Consider the following 14,732-nt stretch of genomic DNA (forward strand, 5'->3'; position numbering starts at 1 on the left):
GATGTCTTCTTTAGTCAATCCAGCCTTGACATTTCTGCACCACATCTGGCACACTATGCTGGAGATGCAGTGTTATACTTGCACACTTTTCTACAATGCTGCAGCAGGAGCTGTCTAAAGCATGTGCCATAATTATCACTGACCTCAAACGGGACATACAAAGTATAGGCGAAAGATTTGAGATGATTGAAACCAAGATGGACAGCACAGTCAAGAAGGTTAATCAGAATTCCAATATGATTAAGCACAGTCAAGAAGGTTAATCAGAATTCCAATATGATTACTGATCACCAGGATAGGCTGGAAAAGGCATACACTAAAATTGAACATTTGGAAAACCGGTCTCGCAGATACAATGTGCGTATACGAGGCCTCCCTGAAACCCATACTGACTTAGAAGGAGCCATGCGAGAACTAATGATAGAACTGATTCCTGATATAAACACGCACCAAATGGAGATTGATCAAATTCATCAAGTCATAACAGCCCAGAAGCAGGATGGCTTACCACGCAATATCATAGTCAAGCTTCACTATTACCACATAAAGGAGAAGTTGATGTTTGCTGCACGCAATATACAGGACTTGTCCTTATTTGGAGCACCTGTTCAACTCTTCACTGATCTAGCCCCTTCTACGGTGCAAAAACAGAGCAACCTGAAGCCTTTACTACAACAGCTCTTGAGGAATCAGATAAAATACAGATGGGCTTTTCCCTTCAAGTTGTCTTTCACATATAAAGGAATATCCCATTCTTTCACAACATTTCAAGATGGGGAAGACCTACTGTTGAACCTGGGGATCATCACACAGGACTCACATCCTCCCTTCTCCTCCCACCAAGCGAATCGTCCCCTCTCGCCGTTGTGGCAGGACCGAAAGAACATGCAGGCCAGAAAATCTTCTCAAATTACCTGAACATGGTAGCCACCACTTCCCCTGAATGGGGAGTGCTAAATTTTCTCCAAGTTTGACTGGTTAAAGTCTACAAAGGACAGTAGATTCAACTCAGTCACCCCTGTTGCACAAGAACAGTGCAGTTCACCGCACAACTTGATCTATAACTTGAATGATTAAAGTTTGTTGTTCATTACTTGCCGCTAGTTTTATTATGAGATGGCAAGGTACTGTACCCGCCCCCCCTGGGGGGATAAAAAAGCTCTCCGGGGCCAGTGATGCGGGGCAGGTGTAACTGATGGGGAACCCACCTGCCCTAGACTCACGGCCCTTGAGAGTGGGGGGAGGCCGGTGCAGGCCATCCAAACTTTTTTACATGATTATAGTAGTAATAGTATAGTACCTGTTTGTCTACTTATAGGTAACTTTTATTTGGGTCAGGGCGGCCACACATGCCACCCATTTGCGAGATTACCATCCTCTTAGGATCAGGGTACCCTGGCACACACATCTCCGGATGTTTCATCCGGGCGGGGTTGAGCCCCAGAATAATGCTAACGTAGTAGTGTTTATTAAGAGAGAATATTTGGACCTAAGGCCGAATGTTCAACTTTCTTTTATTCAACTAGTCTTTTTTCTCCCCTTTCTCTCCTAATCTCTCCCCTCATCCTGAGTCCTGGCTCCAAGGTCAAATATCACAACTTGGTCCTGGTTGATATGGAAGCTGATTGTGCCTATCCTAGAAGCTCTATCAATTCCTTATGTGACACAAGGTAAGAGTGTTCTGCCCTACCACGATGGGTAAGATATACTCCACTGATTACTCAGTCATCACCCATAATGTTTATGGTTTTAATTCCCCAACTAAAAGAACCAAAGCTTTCCAATTTTATCATGCACAAAGAGATGATGTGCTTTTACTGCAGGAGACATCAGTCTCCTGATATCTGAATAGCAAATATCTGCAATATTACATGGCCTCTGGACGGGAAAAAAAGGAGGGGTGGCGGTTTGTTTTTCAAAGCGGCCCCTTTTACGCAAGTCACTATAGGTAAAGATAAAGACGGCCGATATATTATGACAGTTGGACACCTTCATGACCAACTGGTGTCCTTCATTTCATATTATGCCCCTAATTCTGGACAGTTTTTCGGCAAAATGCTTAGGATATTGATGCCCAGAGTTCAGGCACAGGTGATTATGAGGGGGAAGCAACATACCATTAGACAGGATTATGGATAAATCAGACCCCACCAAAATGCTTCTCAAACGACCACCAACTGTCAAGCTAGGTGATCAGTTTCAGGTATGCCCATCCCCCCTTTCCCCTCTTTTCCCACCATTTCACTTTGGGTCATGCTGGATACAGCACGTGAGGTGCTTTATCCTATAAATGAAAATGCAACCCTGACTGGATACAATGGTTCCTAATTCACAAACCCCCTTGTGGTTGGGGTATAATTTGATGAAATCATATGAGGCTAGATATCTAAATGTATCAGAGGCTTTTTCTACGCATGTAACCCAACGCCCCTTATTGTTGTTCCTTTCATTTCTTTTGTCAGTTTTGTTGCTCTCTGTTTTTCTTGTAATCTGCTATTCTGAAAATATAAAATAAAGATTATACATCTTTATTTGGATATTCACTTAAAGACTGTTTTTGTGCATTATTCACATTTTATTGGATGTCACATATTTGGACTTTTTATTATTGGAATTTTTTTCCCTTCTAAGATGAAAATGATAAAGTCCCCTATAAACCATAAGGGACTTTATAATTTTCACCATATATGTCACTATATACGTTTGTCTATTTTCAGATATTTGTATACACATTCACTTCACGTTTAGCGCTGCACTTTGTTTTACAAATACGCATATGGTACCGGCCAGACTAGCCACTTTTATGCCCAGAGCCACCCCGGGGTGCTTTCGGGGATGCGGCCAGGTGGGAACAGCATATCATATATGGTGGACATGCCCCAAGGTCAGGAGATTTTGGATCAGGGTCTACAACTTTATATACACCCTCACCCAGATTAACCTGGCAAAGTCCGCGAAGCACGCACTCCTGGGTGGCAGGGTAGCTGAAGCCTCAAAGCACCAAAGAAAGCTTCTTACATTCATATTCATATCAGCTAAAAACAATAGCAAGAAACTGGAGGTCTGCAACCCTACCATTTGACCAACTTAAACACAAAATGTCATGGCTTATGTTAAATGAAAGACTAACAGCAATTGTACACGATAAAATTAAATTGTTTAATAAAGTGTGGGATCCATTAATCAGATACCTGGAATAACTCTCAGCACTCCCCCTTTCCTTTCTTCTATGATCTACTCCCTATCTTCTCTCAGATCTAATGAGGTCTGGATGAAGCCCCCCTCGACCTGGAAAGCCAGACTCACCCAATAGTCGGATGGGAAGTTGGTGTTTCCCAATGGGCGGGCTGTATTCCGAGACCCATGATATAGGGCATGCACATGGCGATAGGCTATGATATGATGTATACGGTAGGGGAACCACAGTAGGATATGTCATATACACCACAAACACCAGAACAAATAAGGTTCAGTTTACATCAGAAAATTATTATTATTATTATTATTATTATTGAAATCACAAGAGGTAGATTCCTCATGCATTTTGTATGTATAATGTACTGTGGCTATTGTGCAATGCTCAATGAAATGTTGAGATCTTTGTTATTTGTTCTATGACAAAGTTTTTTTTTTTTTCAAATATATACTTTATTTATTTAAACAATGCCCAACCTGGGTGCACATATAACATAAACATACAGTTGGGATACATGGGGGGAAGGAAGGGAAAGTGCCCAGTGAGTACAATACAGAGATAGAGGGGGAGGCGGACATAGCCTACATACAGTACATCTGAAATTAACATGAGTTCCCGTAAGGTCACGTTCATCATCATGCCGGCTACCACCGCCCATTCGGGCCGGGGCACCTTGCGCGAAGTAACCATGGACTCACTAGACACCCAATTCTCAGCCGCCTCCCCCACACCAGAACCCCATTGCCCCGGTAAACAAACAAACGTCCGAAGTCAGAGTCTGACAGCAATGGGGACAAGGACACACAAGAAAGGAAGGCTGGGGGAGGCTAGGGGAGAGAGAGAGAGAGAGAGAGAGGGAGATGGGGAAAAAAAAAAAAAAGGGGGGGGGGGAGAGAGAGATCTGGTTGAGTCCGGAATACCGCGTCATACACTTGGAACAGGTTACAAACTATCTCACAGGGTTCTCAGGGAAACTCCTTCAGGGGAGAAAATAAACTGATGCCAGAGAGCCCACGTGGTTTTAAATCTTTCCTGCTGTTGCCTCCCAGATAGCACCAGGTCCTCTAGCTTACTAACGTCCTCCACCCTTCTAATCCAGGACGCCACCGACGGTGGAGCCTGGCTTTTCCAGTGAAGCGGAATGCAGGCCCTGGCAGCATTCACCAGGTGACACAGAATGGACTTTTTGTATTTTTTAATAGACATGGTATTATCATGTAGGAGAAAAAAGGCCGGGTCATCGGGGACGTGGTATTCTGTGAATTTTTGGGTAATGGACCTGACTGTAGACCAGAAATGGGACAACTTCGGACATGACCAAAATATGTGCAACAATGTGCCCTGCCCCAGACCACACCTCCAGCAAAGTGCCGGGGTGTTCGGATAGAAGGAGTGCAATACCTGAGGGGTTAAGTACCACCTCGTCAGGAGTTTGTAGTTAGTTTCCTGTATTTTGGTGCAAATGGTAGATTGTAGGGCAAAGGTTAACATACGTTGAGTCTGGCCCGAAGTAAATGTGCAGTTCAGCTCCCTCCCCCATTTAGTCAAGAAGGTTAAATGAGTGTCATCGACCGGGGCGATAAGGAGGTTGTACATGGTTGACAATGTCCTCGGGAGTGCCCCGCAGCCCGAACAGTGCTCCTCAAATGTAGTCAGAGGTACACCAAACTGCTGCGGAGACGGGAGGGCCCGAAGAAAATGTCTAAGCTGGACTGCCGTCCAGAAAGCCAGTTTGTAGGGCCCCGACTCGTCACATAGCATCTCTATAGAAGGCCAGTCACCAGTCGTCTGGAAATGCCTCGCTTGTGTGCAGTTCCTAGTAAACATAGCCGACAAAATTTGGCGGTCCATTCCTGGAGGGAATCGAGGGTTCCCCAGAATGGGATAGAGCGGAGAATTCGACGTGGATATCGGCCCGTCTGAACAGTACTTTGATCCCACCCGCAGCGTTACCCCTATCAGGGGATGATTTTTCATATTCTTAGGGAGGTGTGCATAGCACCAGATAGCTCCCTGTAGTGGCACCTGCGTTTGGGCTTGTTCTAACTGGGTCCACAGCTTGAAATCTCGGTGGCGACCCCAGTCAATAATCCTACCGAGATGAACCGCATGGTAATATTTCTTCACATCCGGGACTGCGAGACCCCCGTGGAGTTTGGGTAGGGATAGTAGAGTCCGTGCCAGTCTCGGTTTTTTATTTGCCCAGATAAATCTAGTAAACATCCCATGTACCTGTCGAAAGAACGAGGCGGGGACCAGGACGGGTAGTGCATGCAGTAAATATAAAAATTTGGGTAGAATGCACATCTTGATGAGGTTGCACCTGCCAAACCAAGAGTGTAGGCCTTTATGCCAGGACTCCAGCAGGGCGCGGGCTCTAGTTAACAGGGGTGGAAAATTAAGCGTAAAGACATGGTCAAGATTCGCAGGAATCAAGGTCCCCAAATATGTCAGTGCCACGGTTGTCCATTTAAAATTAAAACTGGAGTGGAGTGTATGCATGGCGGCTTGCGGGAGTGCTACTCCCATAGCCTCCGATTTAGTGTAGTTAATTTTCAGGTTAGAGATCCGTCCGTACTCCTCAAATTCCCTGAGGAGATTTGGGAGGGATATTGCCGGGTTCGAAAGGGAAAACATCAAGTCGTCCGCATAAGCGGAGACCTTGTATTGGACACCCCCCGCTATCAGGCCTTGGATATCAGGATTGTTCCTAATTTTGCATAAGAAAGGTTCCAGGGAAAGGGCAAAGAGAAGGGGGGACATGGGGCAGCCCTGTCTAGTTCCATTTTTAATAGAAAGGGGGTCTGACAGGACCCCATTCACTTTAATTTGTGCTGTCGGGGCAGTATATATCTGGGTAATCCAATTAATCATTTTTTCACCCAGTCCCACATGCCGGAGAACCGCGAACAGGTACTCCCAGTTAACCCTATCAAAGGCTTTTTCTGCATCAGTGTTTAAAAATACGGAAGGTGTGCTGGTTTGATTAGCAATATGTATTAAATTCGTTCTATGACAAAGTTTAATAAAAATTATTTAAACATAATAACTTATTATTTATGGTATTAAAGTTATAATTATTATAAATTAATACCTTCTCATCCCTTTTTTATAAGTGATCACATTCCCTCTATTCTCAGCTGCATAAGAGCTGGGGGTGGGAAGGCAGCAGCAAACTGAGCTGAACTGAGAGAACTGACTGGTGTGCTATCCTGCTTAGTGTGGTCAGGAAAGCAGAGGGACTGGCAGGAACACCGGTAATTTCACACAAAGGAAGCAATACAAAGAGAACAGCAAACTTTTTCATACAAGTACATGGTAACGCAGGCACATATCAGGAATCTGAAATGTTGGGATAACAAACGCTTTAACCACTTCAGCCCTGGGCCATTTTGCTGGCCAAAGACCAGACCACTTTTTGCGATTCGGCACTGTGTTGCTTTAACTGACAATTGCGCGGTCGTGCGACGTGGCTCTCAAACAAAATTGACGTCCTTTTTTTTCCACAAATAGAGCTTTCTTTTGGTGCTATTTGATCACCCCTGCGGTTTTTATTTTTTGCGCTATAAACACAAATAGAGCGACAATTTTGAAAAAAATTCATTATTTTTTACTTTTTGTTTATATAAAAAAAAATGTTTTTTCCCTCAGTTTAGGCCGATACGTATTCTTCTACATATTTTTGGTAAAGAAAATTGCAATAAGCGATTATTGATTGGTTTGCGCAAAAGTTATAGTGTTTACAAAATATGAGATGGTTTTATGGCATTTTTATTAATAATTTTTTTTTTACTAGTAATGGCGGTGATCAGCGATTTTTATTGGGACTGCGACATTATGGCGGACACATCGGACATTTTTGACACATTTTTGGGACCATTGTCCTTTATACAGCAATCAATGCTATACAAATGCAGTGATTCCTGTGTAAATGACACTGGCAGTGAAGGGGTTAACCAGTGGGTGGCAGTGTAGGGGTTAAGTGTTCCTAAGGGTGTGTTACTAACTGTTGGGGGCTGGGCTTTCATTTAGTGAACACTGATCTCTGCTCCAATCACATGGAGCAGAGATCAGCGTCACTTGTTGCTAGGCAGAACGGGGAGATGCTGTTTACAACGGCATCTCTCCGTTCAGCTGCCCCGTGAGACGGTCGCGGGTATACCCACAGCGATCGAGTCCGCGGGACACGTGACCAGACTCACGGGGGTCCCGACCAGCACGCAAGCAGGGCAGCATTAAAGATTGGACGTACCTGTATACCAATATGCCTGCCTGTGCCATTCTGCCGACGTACAACGGCGTGCGCTGGTCGGGAACTGGTTAAAGGAGAAGTCCAACCTAAGCTCTTTTGGCTGGGCTTCTGCTGTAACCCCTTTTCAGCAGAGAGCGGTCTGAAGTCTGCTCTCTGCTGACATGACAGAAATCAGTCCAGGCACCGCGTCATCCCAACAATGGGAGTCTGGATCCTCCAGGTGCCTGAACCGATACCCGTCTCAGCCTCTCAGCGAGCTGCTGACAGTCTGAGATGGTCGCTTCCCACCCCTGTACAGCTCAGCGCTTCAGTGAGCGTGGAGGAGCAGAGGGGAGAGCTGCTGATTGACAGTCAGCATCTCTCTACTTGAGGAGCTGTGAGAACCGAGCCATCGGTGATGTTTGAACGCTCCGTTCTCAGTGCAGAGGCGCTGGGGGACAGATGCAGCATCTGACTGATGCTGCATCCACCTAGGTAAGTAAAATGGATGAAAAACCCCTAAACCCATACTTCTATTTTAAGGTTTGAACATGCACTAAAGACACAGATTGAACCACTGTGATATATAACCAGTGTTAATTTTGACATCAAAATTCGATTTTGTTTTGGTCATAGACTTTTGACTAAAATGGCATTTTAGTTTTAGTCGTATTTCAGTCATTGGAATTGTTGAAATTTTAGTCATATTTTAGTCAACTAAAATAGTGTTAATTTTGCACAGCAAGAAAACCATAGTAGATTTTTGCATGCATCTACTGTAAATTAATTAAACTGCTCTTCAGGCAGATGTGAAGAACCCCAGTTAATGCAGATATGAATTTGTTATAACTAGTATAGGTACCTGAATGTGTCTTGGCATTGACCTCTTGGAATCCCTTGTTTAGCAGCACTTCCTCCAAAACTGAAGGACTACAAGTCCCAGCATATACCCCTGATATCTAAGGATGTAACCCCTTAGATCTCACGGGTTCATGCTGGGATCTGCATTCCTTCACTAGTTGGGGGGGGGCAGCGGGGTGTCACATGCTCAGCTCTGTGGGGTTAATGCTGAGACCTGTAGTCCTTCACCTTTGGGGGGTCACATCCCCCGAAGGTGAAGGACTACAAGTCCCAGCATGAACCCCTCCTCTTTGTATGGGTCTCTACAGTGCCCCGGCTCCCTCATAACACACATGTTTTCAATCCAGCCCTGGCACCCGGCATCACCTCAGAGCTGCTCTCAACTGAGTCCTGGCAGTACCCTTCCCTCCCCTCTAAGCATGCTGTGTCACCAGAGAAGATGGAGGAGGTGGGTGGAGCTAAAGGACTAAGTGCGGAGCGGTGGAGGAGGAAGTTAAAGTGGAGTTCCAGGGCTATTAAAAGTCAGCAGCTACAAAAAGTGTAGTTGCTGACTTTTAATAAACAGACACACACCTGTTCCATGGTCCAGCGATGCAGCCGAACGGGGTGTCGCTCCTCTCCCCCTCCTCTCCGCCGGTGCCTCCATTGCACTCTGGGCACTGGGCCGCGACAGCTTTCGGCTTCATGGCCGGGCACGCACGGCGCATGCGCGAGTCGCGATGCACTCCCTGAGTGGATAGGCGATCTCTTGGGATTTGTTGCATGTCCCAGGAGATTGCCTAGAGGGAGGGGCCGCCTAAGGCGAAAGGAGGATTTCCTTGGTGGTCCCTGGGCGGAAGGAGGAATTGGGACAGGAAGTCCCCCTCCTAACGAAGCCCCCACTCCCCCCCCAAAAAAATGACATGCCAAATGTGGCATGTAAGGGGGTGAGGAGTGCTTAAAGGGGAAGTTCCATTTTTGGGTGGAACTCCACTTTAAATCCTCCTCCACTTTGAATGCTGGGGCCTCGGCAGGGATTAGGGCAGGGGCGTGACATCACTGACTTGTAGACACCAGGAGCCACAGCCATAGCAGCCATAGCAACTTCCATAGCAACAGTAGAGCCAGTGGTGGAGCAAGCTACGGGTCTCGGACGGCCAGGATTAATACTGTCAGTTAGTAAAGTGGCACTGTCTGCGGTGGCCTTTTTTGGGCCATCAGATTGGTAGCCCAGTCCACCCCTGTTCTCTTCTGTCCTCACTAGTGTCCCATCTGCCTGGGAGGTTGGCGCCCCCCCCCCCCCCCTTAAAATGCCGCTCAAGGCAAACACTTTGTTTGCCTCACAGAAGATGGACACAGGTGCTGCTGTTTGTAGGTAGAGAGAAGAATCCTATGACGTAGGTTCATGATGGTTACTTTTGTGAACAAGAGAGAAATAGGGACAGAGATATGCCAAAATAATCAGAAGGTCTTACTAGCAAAGTGTTTATGGTTATTTTTTGGAGCTGCCAGGATTAAGACTTCTAAAGACTGTTTCTGTAAGCCCTTGTACACACGGTCGCACATTTCGATGGAAAATGTCCGATTGGACCGTGTTGTTGGATAATCCGACCATCTATGGGCTCCATCGGACTGTTTCCGTCGGAATATCCGACCGACAAAGTTTTAAAGCTTTGCTATAAAATTTTCCGACAACATGATCTGATCGGACTTTGTCCGATCGTTTGTAGAGAATTCCGATCAGACAAAGTGCCACGCATGCTCAGATCAAATTCCTCCACCAAAGCTATTGGCTACTAGCCTGAACGTAGTCCCGTCGTAACGAAATAACGTCATCACGTTACGAACGATTGGATTTTCCCACAACTTTGTCCGACCATGTGTATGCAACACCAGTTTCGGACAAAATCCGTCGGACAAAATCCGACAGATTTTGTTGTCGAAATGTCCGACCATGTGTACAAGGGCTTAGGAATAATACGGCTATTTTATTTGTTCCTAAGATGAATATGTCCAGCTATAGCCTAGTGTTTATGTATCTTGATTATGGTGCTCAGTAATAAAGTAAAGGATTTTTCCCAAGCAACTAATTTGCAACTCACTTGCATGGTGTTATTTTCCATACACATTTCCATGGGTGAAGAGGAATTAACACTTTTACTTCATCTTCTTTAGGTATACTGGAAATAATGATTTTGTCATTAAATTCTCTGTTTAGTTGGCAACCTGCTAAACCTCGTCCTATAGTCTTTAGTCTTTATTATTGGGTCAAATTAGTTGTGGCCTGATGGCTTTTATTTTTTCTATTTACTTCTTAACACTTAATTATAAAAAAAAAAAAGAATGCCTTCCCCCTTCAACCTGTGATGTAAACTGCCAAAAGACCACTTGCCTGTTTACTACCACACTGTTCCATGGTCATTTGCAGGCCTGTTGGGAAGAATAATGGTAGATTAGAACAAATGAGTTCATAGTTTATAATTCACTTTTTAAAATAATAAAAAAGATTAAACATTTTTTGAAACAGAAGCAGTGCTGGTGAGCTCAGATAGATTTCAGACTTCAAAGTTGTGGTTTCTGTTCCTTTTTTGTAGCATTTGTGGAGTTTGTACTCACATCCTGTTTGGTCGCCAAGACACAAAGGGGTTGATTTACCGAAACTGGAGAATGCAAAATCTGGTGCTGCACTGCATAGAAAGCAGCTTCCAGATTTTATTGCCAAAGCTTAATTAACCACTAGCCCTGTATGGGTACAGGAGTTCAGGATCAGGTAAGTAAAACTACTCTACCCAGTGCCCTAGACATAGACAATCTGCGCAGTGCAGATGCAGCCCCACTGCAAGGGAGGACTTTTAGGTTTCCTGGAGTATAACCACATAGTCCCACTTGCAGCTGAAAACAAACCCCCTTTCATCCCTCCTTCCTACAACCCTCTGGCTGCATGCTGGAATGCAAAAAATAAATATAATTTCTACTTACCTAAACACGTGGTCATGTAGCTTTCGGGTTCCAATCCTTCACTCCTCTTCTGTATTCTTTTGGCAGGGGTCCTTCTTCAAGATGCCTGAAGGATGTCAACACTTTCCACTAACTGACCCTGTCCAGGATCTAGAAGAGGGGGCATCTCAAGGAGACGGTATGAGACTATCCCTATTTGAAAAAAACTCCCTATTTTAAAAAACTCCCCCCTTCCTGTTTTGTCACCTGCATGAGTAGTGAAGGGAAATCGCTCCAAAAGGGTCTCCTCTACTCTAACTAAAGCCATAAAAATATGTTTTAGCTTGAGTTAAGCTGTACTAATTTTTGTGCAGAATAACAACCTATATTAGATTTTTATTAACAATTTTCAAAACCCTGGACTTAAAACGGCATAAAGGGACATAATAGACTGATGCATTAAGGAGGTAGCAATGGTGAACTGGAACACTGAGAAGGGACATGTAGTAGTTAACAACTTGGCTAATTAAAACTAGTGCATAAATGGAAATAGAAAGATAACTCTGACGTTTGGATCCAGGGAAGAACAAAATATGGCATATTCAGGATTATTGTATTATATATAATTAAGTCATTTGTTACTCTGTGTATAAACGTACACAGAGCACTTACTTCTGATTACGTTTCTAAATAAAAAAATTTCAATGCAGGTTTAGTGCATTAGTGCAGTAAGCACCACAACATGCCCACACGTACCTTTAATTGTGTCCTTGCCTATCTGTGCGCAGTGTGCTACCCCATTCTGCAATAAAGAGCCTCTGACTCCCAATTAGTCTGCTTTTAACATTACAGTTTCCATTGAGAAATCTTAGCAGCTAAAAAAGGAACCATTTGGATATTTTATCTTGTTCCAGTGGCAACTCAGGTTTTTGGAAGTACCATTCCTTTATGCATAGCTCTTAACTTTCTGAGATAGGAATGAGGGACACCTATTAACAAATGTTTGTAGGCATAGGACACACCCCCTGCCACACACCCTTAAAAGTGAATTGTAGAAAAAATGATTAGTTAAACCCACAAGTGCTTTTTTTACTACTACTTTATATTGGCTTTTGGAATTTACAAATGCAGCAATTCAGAAATTGGATGAAAGGTTTACCACTAGAAAACACTTTTTGATAGATAAGTACAGGGGCGGACTGACCATTCAGCCATTTGGGCACTGCCCGAGGACCCCCGGGCCACTAGGGGGCCCCATCAGGTTTGCCAGCCTCAGTAAAACTAGGGACAGTATGTTTTTTTCTGTCATCTGTCTCTGAAATGTCCCTTACCGACATCCTTTTGGTCTAAAAATCCTGAGATTATAGCTGCCCCACCTCTCCAGTACCTTCTCAGCTAATAGAAACATGTATGTGTATACTGTGTGATTGTATACTATGTGTGTGTATACTGTGTAACCCCATAATCTCTGATTGCCTGGGGGCCCCATAATATCCTATTGACCGGGGGCCCCATGAGTTGTCAGTCCGCCCCTGTATAAGTAATGCATTTTAAATACAACTATATGGATCAGACCAAAATGAAGGACAAATGAGGAGGAAAGAGAGACAGTGGGAATTTGTTGCAAATCAGGGACAGTCTTTCAAAATCAGGGATAGTTGGGAGCTATGCTTTATATACTAAATAAAACTGAGCCAGGACAAAGGGATGTTAAATCTCCCCAGCGGAGGTACAGGTAGCTAAGAAAAAAAAAAGGTTCTAACTATTCCCTTCTCTATCTAAAACAAGAAAATCAGTTTTGAGATACACATTAACATTTAAACCAGTAATAATGTAACCCTTCCTGTTGCAGAACTAAGCACAGTATTGAGGAATTGAGGATCACTGTCCTGATACAGAGTTTTAAGAAGCAGATGGAAAGGTATATAGACATGCATGCATACATACACACTGCATACAACATACACACACCCTGCATACACAGTGCACACTGCATACAACATACATACACACTGCATGCAACATATATGCAGTATGCATACACTTGCATACAATATATACCCACGCATACAAACATACACTCATGCAACATACATACACATGCATGTACAGCGAAAGGTGAGGGAAAAAAGTATTTAATCCCCTGCTGATTTTGTACGTTTGCCCATTGACAAAGAAATGATCAGTCTATAATTTTAATTGTAGGTTTATTTTAACACTGAGAGACAGAATAACAACAAAAATATCCAAAAAGAAAACACATTTCAAAAAAGTTCTAAATTGATTTGCATTTTAAAATGGGTATCTGACCCCTTCGCAAAACATGACTTAGTACTTGGTGGCAAAATCATTGTTGGCAATCACAGAGGTAAGACGTTTCGTGTAGTTGGCTCCCAGGTTTGCACACATCTCAGGAAGGATTTTGTCCCACTCCTCTTTGCACATCCTTTCCAAGTCATTAAGGTTTAGAGGCTGATGTTTGGTAACTTGCACCTTCAGCTCCCTCCACATATTTTCTATGGGATTAAAGTCTGAAGACGGGATAAGCCACTCCAGGACCTTAATGTGCTTCTTTCTGAGCCACTCCTTTGTTGCCTTGGCCATGTGTTTTGGGTCGATGTCATGCTGGAATACCCATCCACGAACCATGTTCAATGCTCTGGCTGAGGAAAGGAGATTCTCACCCAAGATTTGATGGTACATGGGCCCTGTCCATCGCTCCTTTGATGCGGTGAAGCTGTCCTGTCCCCTTAGCAGAAACCCCCCCCAAAGCATAATGTTTGTACCTTCATTCATGTTTGATGGTGGGGAATGTGTTCTTGTAGTCATAGACAGTATTCCTCCTCCTCCAAACATGGCGAGTTGAGTTGATACCAAAGAGCTTGATTTTGGTCTCATCTGACCACAACACTTTCACCCAGTTCTCCTCTGAATCATTCAGATGTTCATTAGCAAGCTTCAGACGGGCCTGTACATGAGCTTTCTTGAGTAGGGGGAACTTGCAGGCTACAGGATTTCAGTCCTTCACACCATAGTGTTACCAATTGTTTTCTTGGTGACTATGGTTCCAGCTGCTTTGAGATCATTGAGATTCTTCTGTATAATTCAACGCTGATTCCTCACCGTTCTCATGATCATTGAAACTACACGAGATCTTGCATGGAGGCCCAGACCGAGGGAGATTGACAGTTATATTTTGTTTCTCCAATTTGCAAATAATCGTACCAACTGTTGTCACCCTCTTATCAAGCTATCTTGCGATGATTTTGTAGCCCATTCCAGCCTTGTGTAGGTCTACAATCTTGTCCCTGACATCCTTGGGCAGCTCTTTGGTCTTGGCCATTGTGGAGAGATTGGAATCTGATTGAATGATTGCTTCTGTGGAGAGGTGTCTTTTATACAGGCAACATGCTGAGATTAGGAGCACTCCCTTTAAGAGAGTGCCCCTAATCTCAGCTCATTACCTGTGTAGAAGACACCTGGGAGCCAGGAATCTTCCTGATTGGTTGGGGATAAAACACTTATTTC

At 44.1% G+C, this 14,732-nt stretch overlaps 1 protein-coding gene across 3 annotated transcripts in view; it reads right to left on the reverse strand.

Annotated features, from left to right (window-relative positions):
• LOC143975333 (toll-like receptor 1) overlaps nt 1-14,732 on the reverse strand; it is a 34,848-nt gene that overhangs the window by 6,698 nt on the left and 13,418 nt on the right. For 2 of the 3 annotated variants that reach the window (XM_077477640.1, XM_077477641.1), the window contains one exon: nt 10,660-10,697. The exons of the other annotated variant lie outside the window; for it this stretch is intronic. The gene's annotated coding sequence lies outside the window, so the exon portion shown is untranslated. The remainder of the gene's footprint in view (nt 1-10,659; nt 10,698-14,732) is intronic. 3 annotated transcript variants of the gene reach the window in all.

The sequence above is a fragment of the Lithobates pipiens genome, unplaced genomic scaffold (genome assembly GCF_037356315.1).
Source record: "Lithobates pipiens isolate NorthernLeopardFrog02 unplaced genomic scaffold, aLitPip1_a1.2 Scaffold_13, whole genome shotgun sequence".
Classification (NCBI taxonomy): domain Eukaryota; kingdom Metazoa; phylum Chordata; class Amphibia; order Anura; family Ranidae; genus Lithobates; species Lithobates pipiens.